We start from the raw sequence: 15,414 nt of genomic DNA, 5'->3' as shown, positions 1-15,414 counted from the left end.
CTAGAACAGAACTAGAACAGAACTAGAACAGAACTAGAACAGAACTAGAACAGAACAAGAACAGAACTAGAACTAGAACAGAACTAGAACAGAACTAGAACAGAACTAAAACAGAACTAAAACAGAACTAGAACAGAACTAGAACTAGAACAGAACTATATATATGATTATCTTGTTAATTTCATAAGTTAATTTACTCCATATTCTTTACATTCCCTTTTTTTTTTGCTTAATGTAATCTTATTGTTTACAATTTTATTAAAACTTCCTAAAGTTGTCAATTTAGCAAATTTTTTTACATTGTTTACATCATGTCATGTTTTTAACAATTTAAAAACCTAACACTTTTTATTTACATAACTTTTGCTTTAATTTTACCTTATTTACCTAATGTTTACATAAAGTAAACTATTAAGTTTTAGTACTTGTTGTTTTAATAAACGAAACAAAAATATTTATGAAATCATTAGGTTTTTGTATTGTTTACCTATTGTTGACATCATGTAAAATATGTAAAATTATTTAAACATATTTAGAACTTTAAATTTACTTTATTTTCTTTACATTCAACTATTTTTTACCCTAAGTAAATCTGTTGTTTACAAGTTTAATAAATCTTTGTTTAAGTTAAGTTAATTTAGTAAAGTTTTTGACATTGTTTACATGATGTCATGTATTTCATAATTTAAAAACTTAACAAAGACTATTTCTTCATGTTAAAAAGTATGTTATTTCTTGAATTTTACTTTAATTACTAATTGTTTACATAATGTAAACTATCAAATTTTAAAAGATTTAAATAAAAAATTAGCTATTTTCGCTTTAGTTCTTTAAAAAAAAGTAAAGATTTTGTAAGAAGTTTAAAAGTAAAACTTTATATTGTTTACCTTATGTAAACAACATATGTTTACTTATTGTTTACTTAATGTAAATAAGTTAGTTTTCAAGAAATTTTTTTTATAAAAAAACAACTTTTGCTTTAGTTTTTTAAAAAAGTAACGATTTTGTATGAAGTTTAAAAGTAAAATTTTATATTGTTTACATAATGTAAACAAACATGTAAACAATGACTTGTTTTTAAAGATTTTTATAAAAAAACCCTATTTTTTTAATAGAATTATACTTCGTTTAACAATATTTTAAAGTTTTCTAAAGTTTTAAGTTCTTTACCTTATGTAAACTATATGTAAACAATGACTTATTTGTTTCCTTGTTAATTTTTAAAATTTTTTATAATTTTTTCTTAAATATTTTCTTTTAGGTTTTTGTTCACGCCAAAGTTTTCTTCAGCATTGGTGGTCGTCATTTCTCCGGTGAACCCGTCCATTTCTCCTATATGCCTGATACTATAATGGATCATGCTAGAGATGTTACCATTAAACTACATCATCGTGTTGGCAAATATTTAAAAATAAATTTATATTTTGCTGTCAAATGGATAATGCTGTCAGAAATATCATTTGTATCAGGTAAACAAATCACTATTGTTTTTTTGATGAAAATCTCCCCCCAAAAAAATCTTTTAAATGTAAAGAAATGAAGGCAACAAAACTAAAATCATTTTCAGCTTCATTTCACTTTCAAGTGTCAAACACTTGAAAATGCATTTTGCATACAATTTTTATTTTATTTTTTTTTTACAAAACTGAAATCATTGATTGTACTTGAATGCAATTTCATGATATTTGTCCGTCTGTCCGTCCGTTGCATGGCAGGATTTATTTTCCAACATTTTGATTATCAACAATGGACAATGACAAATAAAATGCATTCATAGCCAGAGAGAGAGAGAGAAGGATATCAAATGTTTTTGTTCTAGGGTAAAGCCCAAAGGGAATGAGTTTGGGAAATAAAAACAAGAAATAGAAGAAGTCAATAAAAATGTCCATATACAATTTATAATACTGCTGCTGTTTTTATTACAATTCAATAGCCAAAGCAACTACTAACCCCTGTTATTGAAAGTTACTTGAAGTACGAATGTGCAAGTGTGTGAGTGTGCGAGAATTTTTCTATAGCAAAAAAAAAGTAATTTTTATTTATTGTTATGTCATAGTATATGTATTTGAAAGACTGAATAAATGACTCAAAACTAAAAAAAAAGGAAGAATACCTTTATGAATGAAAACTTCTGCTAGGGATGGTTTAGCAAACAATAGAAAACGTTTAAATATAGAAAAGAAAAAAAAAAAACAAAGAAAGGAATTGCACATTAAACAAATATATTGATTCATATCTTTGGCATAATAATAACAACAAACATTTAAACATTCTTCCAGCTTCTTTAAATCCAAAAAAAAAGAGTGTGATAACATCATCTTATCCTTAACAAAAACCCCCATCCTTTTAAGCCTCAAACCTCAAAATCAGTTGCTAAACAAAATTCCTTTGAAGTTTTTTCTTACTTAAAGAAAAACTCCCTCTTCCCCCAACAAAAAAAAGAAACGCTTTATTGTTTATTTATCTATTAGCCTTAAAGAAGACGACAACAAACTTTAAAAGCTGCTTATCTTGGCATTTAACCTTTTTTTTAGAAAACTCCCCCTCATTTAAAATTTTGTCACTACTTAAGTACACTATACAATACGGGAAATTAACCCCTTTTGTCTACTAAAATTTTAACATAACAACGCAAGTGACTATTGTTTTAAATTCTTTTTCTTTATATATATTATTTAATATGCATTTATTGTAATTAAGGTATTTCCTTTTCTTATTTCTATAAATAAATCATTTTCAAAAACACTCATTCAATTTAAACAGGCGTTAAAGATTTCGTTATCGTGTTGCGTTCTTTTTTGTATTAAGTACTTTTGCGAGAGCAGAAAACCAAAAAAATACAGAAAGTGCGTGTGAAATTTGAAAAGGGAATTAACACGCACTCATTTATTCTAATCAGTAAAAAAGAATTTGAAAATTTTTATAATTAAAGCAAAATTTAAAGCAACAAACTTTTTTAAATTTTAATGCAACAATTCAGTAATGGTGCGGTTAGGAAAAAGTTTCTCAATAAATCCTAAAATATTTTGGTTTAAAAGTTTTCTATTTCTGTTCTAGTTCTGTTATAGTTCTGTTCTAGTTCTGTTGTAGTTGTGTTGTAGTTGTTTTGTAGCTGTGTTGTAGTTGTGTTGTAGTTGTGTTGTAGTTCTGTTGTAGTTGTGTTGTAGTTGTGTTGTAGTTGTGTTGTAGTTGTGTTGTAGTTGTGTTGTAGTTGTGTTGTAGTTGTGTTGTAGTTGTGTTGTAGTTGTGTTGTTGTTGTGTTCTAGTTGTGCTGTAGTTGTGTTGTAGTTGTGTTCTAGTTGTGTTCTAGTTGTGTTGTAGTTGTGTTGTAGTTGTGTTCTAGTTCTGTTCTAGTTCTGTTCTAGTTCTGTTCTAGTTCTGTTCTAGTTCTGTTCTAGTTCTGTTCTAGTTCTGTTCTAGTTCTGTTCTAGTTCTGTTCTAGTTCTGTTCTAGTTCTGTTCTAGTTCTGTTCTAGTTCTGTTCTAGTTCTGTTCTAGTTCTGTTCTAGTTCTGTTCTAGTTCTGTTCTAGTTCTGTTCTGGTTCTGTTCTAGTACTGTTCTAGTTCTGTTCTAGTTCTGTTCTAGTTGTGTTCTAGTTGTGTTCTAGTTCTGTTTTAGTTCTGTTTTAGTTCTGTTCTAGTTCTGTTCTAGTTGTGTTCTAGTTGTGTTCTAGTTGTGTTCTAGTTGTGTTCTAGTTCTGTTCTAGTTCTGTTCGAGTTCTGTTCTAGTTCTGTTCTAGTTCTGTTCTAGTTCTGTTATAATTCTGTTCTAATTCTGTTCTAGTTCTGTTCTAGTTCTGTTCTAGTTCTGTTCTAGTTCTGTTCTAGTTCTGTTCTAGTTCTGTTCTAGTTCTGTTCTAGTTCTGTTCTAGTTCTGCTTTAGTTCTGTTCTAGTTCTGTTCTAGGGTTGTTCTAATTCTGTTCTAGTTCTGTTATAATTCTGTTCTAATTCTGTTCTAGTTCTGTTCTAGTTCTGTTCTAGTTCTGTTCTAATTCTGTTCTAGTTCTGTTCTAATTCTGTTCTAGTTCTGTTCTAGTTCTGTTATAGTTCTGTTCTAGTTCTGTTCTAGTTCTGTTCTAGTTCTGTTCGAGTTCTGTTCTAGTTCTGTTCTAGTTCTGTTCTAGTTCTGTTCTAGTTCTGTTCTAGATCTGTTCTAATTCTGTTCTAGTTCTGTTCTAGTTCTGTTCTAGTTCTATTCTAGTTCTGTTCTAGTTCTGTTCTAGTTTTGTTCTAGTTTTGTTCTAGTTCTGTTCTAATTCTGTTTTTCTTCTGTTCTAGTTCTGTTCTACTTTTGTTCTGGTTCTCTTCTAGTTCTGTTTTAGTTCTGTTCTAGTTCTGTTCAAGTTCTGTTTTAGTTCTGTTCTAGTTCTGTTCTAGTTTTGTTCTAGTTCTCAAATTTCTTATTTTTAATTCATTTTTATAATAATTTCAGATATTGACCCGGTCTTTCAGCGTCATGAAATCGAAAAACAATTGGATTTTATTAAGGATGAAGTGGAATTACTTTTTGAGGTTAATAAGGAATGTATGAAATTGATGGAAGAGGGCAAATTGGCAAAAACTAAAAATACGGGAAAAGCGAAAGGAAAAAAGGAAGTTTAAAGAAAAATTATTTATTTGTATGGGAACTTTGCATAATATTTTTGAAATCTATATTTTTTAAATAAAATCTAATGATTTTTGGTGTAAAATCGTTGCTTTTAATTTTGATGAGTAAAAATAATTTAAACCCAACATAACGGTTAATGGTTTAATAATGGAAAGTGCTGCCATGTTTAATGATGCTTAAAGTAAAGTGATGCCACTCTGCAGCTGTTAAAAAGCATTACCATACGATAGCGTGCTGCCAGTTAATATTTTGACATTTTAGAAAGCTTTTTAAGAGAGTCTGGTAACATGAAGAACTAAACTAAAAAGAAGAAATAGAAGAATAGAAAAAAACAGGCTAAAAATTTATTCAGTTTTATTTTGCGGTGGTCATGTTTGGTTGTAAAACGTTAACGAATATAAACGACTAAAAACACGGACGGTAATAGATAAAAAAGAGAAAAATTACAAGAAAAAAAGTAATTTAACCAAAAATATCTAATAAAAATCTAAAGAAAATTGAAGTTTCTGTAAAAAAAATCATAAAAAGAAAACTTTTATAACAAAAAGTTATTAAAGTAAAAGAAGAATGGAAATAAAAGCAAACTAGAAAAAAAAAGAAGTGTCAAAAGAAAAAATGATTTAAGATTTTTGGGTGAAAAGTTTTTTGTGGAGAAAAAAAGATAAAAAAGTTTATAATATAGTGAAAGAAAAGAAATTTTAATATTTTTTTAAAAAGAAATTTAGTTTTTTTTATATTAAAATAAAGCTGTAAAAACTTAAGAATAAAAACTAACACGCCCTTAGAAAAAAGAAAAGTGTAGAGGAATTTTAGCGTTTTTTTTCGGGTGTTTTTTTAATTTTGTTTTAATTCTAATTGGGTTTTAATACATTTTTTTCTGCTCTGTTCTGGTTTTGTATAGTGAATCATTAAATATCTGTTTTTTCATAAATTTATTGCTGTTTTTTAATTGTTGTTGTTGTACGTATTCTATTTTTGAGTTTATTTTAACGAGTTTTCGTCATCACCTCAGTAGTTGCGCGCCGCTGCTTAAAAGGAATTTTTAAATAAACAAGAACAATAATAACAACAACTAATACAACTTTAAGTTTTTCTATAGCGTGTGTATAATTTTATAATTAGTGCGTGTTTTTTTATAGATAATTAACACATTTTCTATTTTATTTTATTTAGCTTATTTCTTTAGGTTTTTTTTGCTTTAAATTCTAATTAATAAAAAAAAAAAACAACAATATTATCAAGTTGCTAACTCCAATTGGAATATCTAAGAAATAAGAGTATTTTCTTTAGTAAAAAAAGAGAGCAGCAGCAAAATAGTGTAAAAACACAAACAACTACAACTGTAATAAGTGACAAAACAAAAAACAATACATCTTTAACTTGTCAATTATTTGAAAACAATAATAATAAACAACTACAGCAAAAGATATTAAAAACAAATAATAATAATAATAACAAAACATCAAACAACAACAACAAAAACAAGCAATTAACATCATGGCGGATTTCGATCTAAATGTTGACAGTTTAATACAGCGTTTATTGGAAAGTAAGTTAAATTTTTTTTTAAATTAAATTTAATTATCTTTAAATAATTTCATTTTATTTTACTAATAGCTTTATCTTGTGTTCATTTTTTTATAAAATTTTATTTTTATTTCTTGAGTTTTTTTTTTTTTCTTTGGTGTGTCTGTGTTTATTTTTCATTTTAACATTTTGGTTTTATTGTTTTCTTTTAAACACATTTACTTTTTTTTTTTGCTAAGACTTACCCCCATGATTAGGTGTGAATATTTTTTATTAGAATTTCTTATTTTTTTATAGTAAAACTTTAAATTAGCTAAATTTGTATAAATAGAAACAAAAATGTATTTAAACTTGTCTTGTGGTTTTGTGGATTTGTTTTTGTTTTGCTTTTTTTAAAGGTCTTTTGACAGCCATCTCTCGTTTACCGCTATTTTTTTCGGCTAAATTGTTTAATTTTAGGAAATGTTTAATATAAAATCATTTAAATTAAGTTTTGTAATAAAAAACAATTAAAAATAAGCCAAACTTATAGTGTGCCCAGCTCATTGGAGTATATTTATATATATCGGCTGCAATTAGACACAAATTTCCAATGGATTTAGGAAAATTCTTTCTTGTTACCAAAGGTTACCTCCAACGCATAAGAAGGAAGTCCAAATCCATTCTCTTTTGTTCATGTGTCTTATTAAAATGAAGCAATTAATCAGTATATAAAAGGAGAAAACATGTATTTACGTTAATTGAATCTTTACTCCTAAACTATCGGAGTCATACCCGACTAAAGTTTGCAAAAACTTCGACAGCTGTAACAACCTATTGTTACAACAAAATACAAGTACATAATATTTACTAACTTTTACCCAAACTACCAAATCTAATCAATTCTTAAGCAAAAGACAAAATGGGCAAGTTCCCGGAAAACAAAACAATCTGAAGAACTAATCGATGCATTAGTATTTTGCAAACTTACTAACTTCTGCCAGAAAGAAGCTGATAAAGCACTAAAGTACAAATCGAAAATGTCAAGGACATGCTCTGCAGTTTGGTCAATTTGTGCTCAAAGTGTTTGCCCTTATCCCTGATAAAAATGTACAAAATGTACCTAGTATGTTTTTTCTTATATTATAAAGCAATAGAAGTTAGTATTCAGAATGGTAGACATAATTCCGGATAATATAGTTCATAGTCTACAGAAGTTCTTGTATATTTCCTCTTATTTGGGATCTAGAGTTTAACTAACTTTTTCCTAACTGACTTGCTAAAGTATGAAGAAGCTAAAGAAGTTTTCATACGAATGAACAAATTAAACTTTCAAATCTCAAGACCCAATCAATGATAAAGTCTAAAGAAATAAAACCCCTCTCTTGTTCGTTTCTGAAATGGTAAACCAACAATAGGAGGCTCAAATGAATGAATAGAGGCTTTTCTAAATAATGCAACAAACAACAGTCCAAAAGGTTTATTGAAATCTATGATAATGCAATTCAAAGTCTCAGATTATTCTATTTTTTAGGTCTCCAATCTAGAAGCAAAGCAACTCTATTAAATCTCTCGAATTCGAAAATCTTCAAAAAATTCAAGAAAATGCTAACTAAATGGACTTGTTTAAATACTATATAAAGCAGTTTAAATGATTAAGATGTTTTCCTTTATATGTCCAATATAGAAACGAATCAAATTAAATCAAAGTACTATATTCATATAAAATAAGACTGCTTTAATCCTAGATAAAGCAGTTTAGTTGCAGATTTCATTGGTTTTCTTCTAAGAGTCCAAAATAGAACGGATCTAAGCGAGGTACTAAAATGGGAATTAATCTTGCGAATGTCATGCTCATAGATCCATGAACATATGCCAAAAAGAGCAACGTCGTCGATGATATCCCAGGAAGAACTTTTTAGACTAAAAGGGCCTTAGTTTCTTCATGTAGGTGATTTTCCGAGGTCATTTGTAGACAGCTCGTTATTGTTCTTAGGGCGGCATTTTGGCAGCTTTGAATGTTTCTCTACTGGGTATCACTGAACGAAGATGACCACACTGGTAGCCAACAAGTTTTCTTTATCCACACCTCAAGTGCTGCCGACTAGCGCTTTGAGCGGTGTTTCTACATTGAAATTTTTGGGTTGTTCACAGTCGGTATTTGGTTTCCATCGACAACGACGCCTAGGTTCAAGTTTATCTCCTTTGTCCAGGTGGTGAAAAGTGTTGTTGACTACTTCGGCATTCCCCGACAGACGACAGAGTAACCCGAATTATTCGTCCAAGGGCTGTCAACACCAGCAACAACAACAACAAAGCGTTCCTCAAGGAGGGGTATTTTCACCTGGGCTTCCTGAACGCCCCACTGATGTCTCGTTGGTGTTGTATGCAGATGATTGGATCGTCATTTTATTAGGTGTCAATACCGACGACGTAAGCGCCAAAATCACCCAATACTTGCCCACCATTACAGACTTTTTTCCAGCAATGCAAACTAAGGTTATCTGCTTCTTAATCTTCTGTATTACTTTTCACCTCTTGGACCAAAGAAGTAAGGACGGCGCTAAACATCTTCGTGAAAGGACGTACTATCCCCAAGGTTCAAAACACGAAAATATTAGTCTTTGACAGCCACCTTCACTTCGCAAGGGCACTCGAACAACATCAAACAAAAGGTTAGAAAAAGAAAAAAGGTCATTAATGCTTTAGCTGGCATCTTTTGAGGCACGGATACAGAGACGATTGTAGCCTCGTATAAGGCTTATAGGTCGCTCTCTTCTCAATTATGCAACATGTTATGTCAAGATGAGGAATGTGAATCATTTACACGAGGAGATCAGAAGGGTTACTCGATTGTATGTTAAATACATTGTGTTTCGAAAATTTTTTCTTTCGAATCGAAATACGGAGTAACCCCCCCAGGTTACTGTCAGTCAGACAACATAATTTGTTATTGAGTAGACAGTTCCTCTTGGCATGCCATCTGCTTAGTCAATCCAACCATTAGATTCTGTTGGAGGATCCCCTTCCTAGATACATCCGTGTGGACTTCCGACGCTTTCGCAGCGACATCTAAGACGTCATACCATCGGACGTCGACAGACTGTCAATTGCTAGCGTTCGGGAAATGTTGCATCAAATGACCGGGAAGAGTCAATATTTCGGGATAAGAGTTCGGTGCTGTTGCCGAAGATCAACAGATACCCCACAGAGGAGTGACTGTGGGACTAAGCGTTGGAAATGGGTTGGTGTCAATTGTATATGATACAGAATGAATGTAGAGGTATGCGGGCCTTACCCCACCCGTATACCTAAATGAGTGTGTCGTATGTTTTTCTCTATGAATGTGTCGAATAAATGAGATGTGTGCTGGGTTGAATGATGATGGATGAAAGATATCATATACAAGTGATACCGATTAATTTTCCTTCCTTGTCCAGAGTATACTCTGTTTATATCAGACTTACCACAGCGTGTCACTGTGAGTAAGAACGATGTCTACGGCTTATTGATGGATCGTGCTTCGGTCCACCGGTTATGTCTCTAGGTGCTGTTGCCGAATCAACAGAGCCATAGTAGTGTGGTTGTCTTACAACGTGACTACTTTGGCAAGAGATTAGATAGCTCGAGTACTCCAGCAAAGTACTTGCGCATGGTACCGGTCATAGCCAATGTGCAAAAACTGCCACCTGAGTCTTCATTGAAGACAAAGGGGCGATGGTAGACCGTTCTCAAGTCTACCCTGTGGATGAAAAAGACCACCGTGAGATAAGGCCAACACGGCAGGTGCTCACGTTAAAACTCTCGATAGTCTGTCCCGCTAGGTCTAAAAATTTGCGCCCCATAGACCTATGGTTGAGACCGACTGAGTTGGCGCCTTACAGGGCTTTATGTTTGAATCGGAATAAAATCGTATACATTTTAGATTTAGTTTCCTTTTCTACTAAATATTCCTCTAAAGTCAACAAACTATATCATACATTCTCTAACTAATTACTGTTGTATGACGCCAATTTGAGCTTATTGATAATTTTGACCCATAATACATTTTCAATGTAACAAACAACAACAACAATTTTTTCATTATTATTATAATTATTATCAGCAAATTTCCATTTGAATGCTTAAAAATTTATAAATTTTTGCTAATTAAACTTCATGAACTTTATTTCGAAATATTAAATACGCAAACAGAAGACATACAAAAGACCATTTAACTACTAATAATGAGTCATTTATTATAATAATAAGAAAGAAAAATAAACTGCAATGAAATTCGTAATTTGTAATTAAACATGATTTTATATATATTTATTTAAAGAGATGTACATTTATACATTTTGTATAATTTTCCTATTTAATTGAATTTTACTTGTACATATTTTTTATTTTTGTATAGTTTCCATAATGTAGTTGTGTTTGATAAAGCGAACAGAAATTAAATAAAACAAACCTTCCTCCCACCCAACGAGCAGCACACAAAATAATATACAATCAATTGAAGGTGACCACACGTCAGCCAAAAGCAGATACATACATCATCATTATCATCTGTAGCAGCAGAAGCGCATCATCACCACCACTTAATAAACATCATTATTATTTAAATGCTTATATATATCATGGACGATTTTTGGAAAATCTACTTACTTGTGGGGTGTGTGTTGTAGGTGTAGTTTCTATTTTGTTTGTGTTTGGGTGGTTTGTGCACAACTTTAGGGCATTTCAAAACAAATTTAATCGAATAAACGATTAATAAAACCTAAATATTCGATTTAGATAACAAATCAGAACAAATTATAGAAAAAAAATAAAAAATTAATCGATTAATCGTTTTCGAATCTTTTATTCGAATAACCGATTATTCGGGTAATCGAATAAATAGTAGGATTCTATAGTTGAAACGAAAAGTCGACTTTTCAACTATCCGACTTTATGACCTTTTGCATTTTATGCAAAGTCGATTTTTGACTTTTTTCATTTAGTTGAAAGTCGACTTTTTTTCGATTTTTAGTATTTTATAAATAGTCGAATTTTTCCGACTTCGACTTTTTCGACCTTATACTACTTTTTTCTACTTTTTGACTTTTTTTCGACTATTATTTTTACTTTTTTCGAGTTTTTCCGACTAATTCCACTTTTTTAAAATTTTCGACTATTTTTGACTTTTTTCTACAACATATTTTTGAGTTTTCGACTTCTTTGACTTTTTGACTTTTTTGTACTTTTTAACTTTTTTTCATTTAGTTGAAAGACGACTTTAAGACTTTTAGTATTTTATAAATAGTCGACTTTTTGACCATTTTTGAATTTTCGACTATTTTTTTACTTTTTTCGAGTTTTTGTGACTAATTTAGAGTCTTTGACTCTTTTTCCACTTTTTTAAAATTTTCGACTATTTTTGACTTTTTCCTACTGCATATTTTCGAGTTTTCGACTTTTCGACTTTTTTGGACTTTTCAACTTTTTTCATTTATTAGGAAATCGACTTTTAAACTTTTCGACTTTTAGTATTTTATAAATAGTCGACTTTTTCGGTTTTCGACTATTATTTTTACTTTTTTCGAGTTTTTCCGACTAATTTAGAGATTTTTTTTAAATTTCTACTATTTTTGACTTTTTTCTACTATTTTCGACCTTTTTCGACTTTTTTCGACCTTTTTCGACTTTTTTCGACCTTTATTTACAAAGTCGACTTTTTGACTTTTTTAATAGACGATATTCGAGTTATCGACTTTTTTGGAACAAAATAGTCGACTTCGACTTTTTGACTTTTTTCGACGAAAAATCGATTGTTCGATTATTCGAAAGTCGATTTATAGAACCCTAATAAATAGATATGTATTTTGAAAAACGAATAATCGATTACTCGGTTAATCGAATAATCAATTATTTTGTTAATCGAAGAACCGATTATTCGGATAATCGTAAAACCGATTATTCGGGAAATCGAATAAATAGATGTGTATTTTGAAAAATAAATAATCAATTGTTCTGTTAATTGCATAAACGATCAAATAATCGATTATTCTTTTTATCGAATAACCGATTATTCAGTTAATCGAATAACTAATTATTTTGGTAATCGAATAAATAGATGTCTTTTTTGAAAAACGAATAATCAATTGTTCGGTTAATAGAATAATCAATTATTTGGTTAATCGAATAACAGATTATTCGGTCAATCAAATAACCGATTAATCGGGTAATCGAATAAATAGATCTGTATTTTGAAAAACGAATAATCGAATAAATAGATATGTATTTTGAAAAACGAATAATCGATTATTTGGTTAATCGAATAATCGTCTATTCAATAAAATTTATTCAAATAATCGAATAAATATTATTCGAATAAAAATTATTCGAGTAATCGAATAAAAATCATGCGAATAATCGAATAAAAATTCAAATTGTAAAATTTGGAATAATCGAATCGAGTATAAATTATTCGAATAAAAATTATAGTAATCGAATAAAAACTATGCGAATAATCGAATTAAAATTGTAATAGTAAAAATTTAAAAAAAAAAATTAATAAAACTTATTCGAATAATCGAATATTTATTATTCGAATCCAAATTATTCGATTAATCGAACAAAAATGATGCGTATAATCGAATAAAAATTGTAATTGTTAAAGATTCGATTAATCAAATCGAAAAAATGTTCTATAAAACTTATTCGAATAATCGAATTTAAATTATTCGAATAAAAATAATTTTATTAATCAAATAAATATGATGCGAATAATCGAATAAAAATTTTAATTGTTAAAGTTTCGATTAATCAAATAAAACCTATTCGGATAAGTGATTATAAATAATTCCAAAAAAAAAATATTATCCGAGTAATCGGTTAAAAATGATGCGAATAATCAAATAAAAACTGTAATTGTAAACATTTCGAATAATCTATTTGATTATATGAAAGAAAATATTCAATGAAACTTTTTTTGAATAATCGAATACAAATTATTCGGATAAAAATTTTTAGAGTATTCGAATAAAAATTATTCGAGTAATCAAATAAAAATTATGTGAATAATCGAATGAAAATTTAAAAAAATCTTTAATAATTAAATAGAAATGTTCAATAAAACTTATTCGAATAATCGAATATTATTCGAATAAACATTTTTCGAGTAATCGAATAAAAATTATGCGAATAATCAAATAAAAATTGTAATTGTAAATATTTGGAATAATTAAATCGAAAAAAAATTTAAATAAATCTAAATTATTCGAGTAATCGAATAAATATTATTCGAGTAATCGAATAAATATTATTCGAATAAAAAATTATTCGAAAAATCAAATAAAAATTATTCAAATAATTGAATAAAAAATTATTGGAAAAATCGAATAAAAAATTATTAGAAAAATCGAATAAACAATAATTCGAATAATCGAATAAAAAATTATTCGAATAATCGAATAAAAAATTATTCGAAAATTCGAAAAATTGAATAAAAAATTATTCGAATAAAAATAATCAAATAAAATATTCGAATAAAAATAATCGAATAAAAAAATTATTCGAAAAAAATTTTTTTTCGAATAAATTCTTTTTCGCATAAATTTTGTTCCCGAGTAATCTATTATTCGAATAATTTTAAATTATTCTCCTCATTATAGTTTATTCGCACTTAATTTCCATCACTTCAATTATAAAATTTCTCTTTATTTTTCTCTCTCTATCTACCTCTCCCTCCTCATCTCGTTCTTTCTCTATTATAAATAAAAATTTGTTATGAATTTCCTAAACAATTGAACGATTGAATGAATGGTCTGGTGATTTAACCATAAAATTTGTATAAATGATGCACGTGTATACAACTGTGGTGTTGGAACAAAAACCAAAAAAAAAGTTTAATTCAATTCTATTTCATACAATTTCCGCCATATTTGCTTCTCTTCATCTACCTTTATCATAGTCATCAACATCAACATCATCATCATCATCATTATTACTCTCTCCCACATGATAATGGCGTCGTTGTTGATAATGATGATAATTATGATGATGATTGCCAATCATATACACAAAGTTTTTCTAATTCTTTAGAAATTTCGTTGATGTGTATTTAACAGTAAAAATGAAAACAACTACAACAATAATATATTTTGCTTCAAATAAGTTTTTGTTGCTGTTGTTGTTGTTGTTTTATACATTTTTTTCCAATATTTACTATGTGGGTGCAAACACTTTTCGAAAACTATTGTCGGGAATTGAATGAAATTTTGCTTTGAAAAAGTGTATTTTTTTTTATTTGTTTAGAATTTTAGTTTTATATAAGCGGTTTATGAAAACGTAACGTAATGTTAAAATTGCTTTTAAATAAACAATTAATTGTTTTTATTTGTTTAAAACGTTTTCCAGTGTGGAATTGGAAAAAAAAATAGTTTCTCTCCGTTTTTGTTTTCGTTTTTTTGTCTGGGTGTTTTAAAGTGTAGGAAATAAAATCTTTTTTTTTTTTTTTGTTAAAATTTCAAATTTAAATAAAATTTAAACATTTTTCACTTAATATAATTTTATTTCTTTTTTCTTTCTTCTTTTTCTTTAATGTTTTCATTTAATTTTTTCTCTCTTCTTTGCGCTACTTGTGTGTATTTTAAAACGAGCAAAACGAAAGTAAGCAAAAAAAATTGTTTTTAATAAACATTTTTATCTTAATATACACACATAATTTTTCATTGTTTTAAACAATTTGTTAAAATGGCAAAAAAAAAAAAAAAAAAAACGTTTAATTTAAAGTAATTTTTTTCAAGAGAAATAATCAATAACATTTTGCAGGAGGAAAAAGAGTATTAATTTCTTAATTCAGCTCAAAAAAAAAATAAATAAAAATCCACTACTCGATTAATTGTTTTTTTTGTTAAATAATAGCATAATAAATTAAAAATAATGTTTATTTAAATACTGGAATAATTATTTATCAAAAATTCAATTATTCATATAATCATTAATTTGATTACTCTAATAATCTTTCATTCTAGTTCAATTCTAAGCAGAACTAGAAACAAAACTATAAGATAGAACAATGTTCAGTTCAGTTCTAGTTCAGTTCTAGTTCAGTTCTAGTTCAGTTCTAGTTCTGTTCTAGTTCTGTTCTAGTTCTGTTCTAGTTTTATTCTAGTTCTGTTCTAGTTCTGTTCTAGTTCTATTCTTTTTCTGTTCTAGTTCTGTCTTAGTTCTGTTTAGTTCTGTTTAGTTCTGTTCTAGTTCTGTTCTAGTTCTGTTCTAGTTCTGTTCTAGTTCTGTTCTAGTTCTGTTCTAGTTCTGTTCTAGTTCTGTTC

Source organism: Lucilia cuprina, chromosome 3, assembly GCF_022045245.1.
Source record: "Lucilia cuprina isolate Lc7/37 chromosome 3, ASM2204524v1, whole genome shotgun sequence".
NCBI lineage: Eukaryota > Metazoa > Arthropoda > Insecta > Diptera > Calliphoridae > Lucilia > Lucilia cuprina.
Note: the sequence above shows the minus strand (reverse complement) of the source record.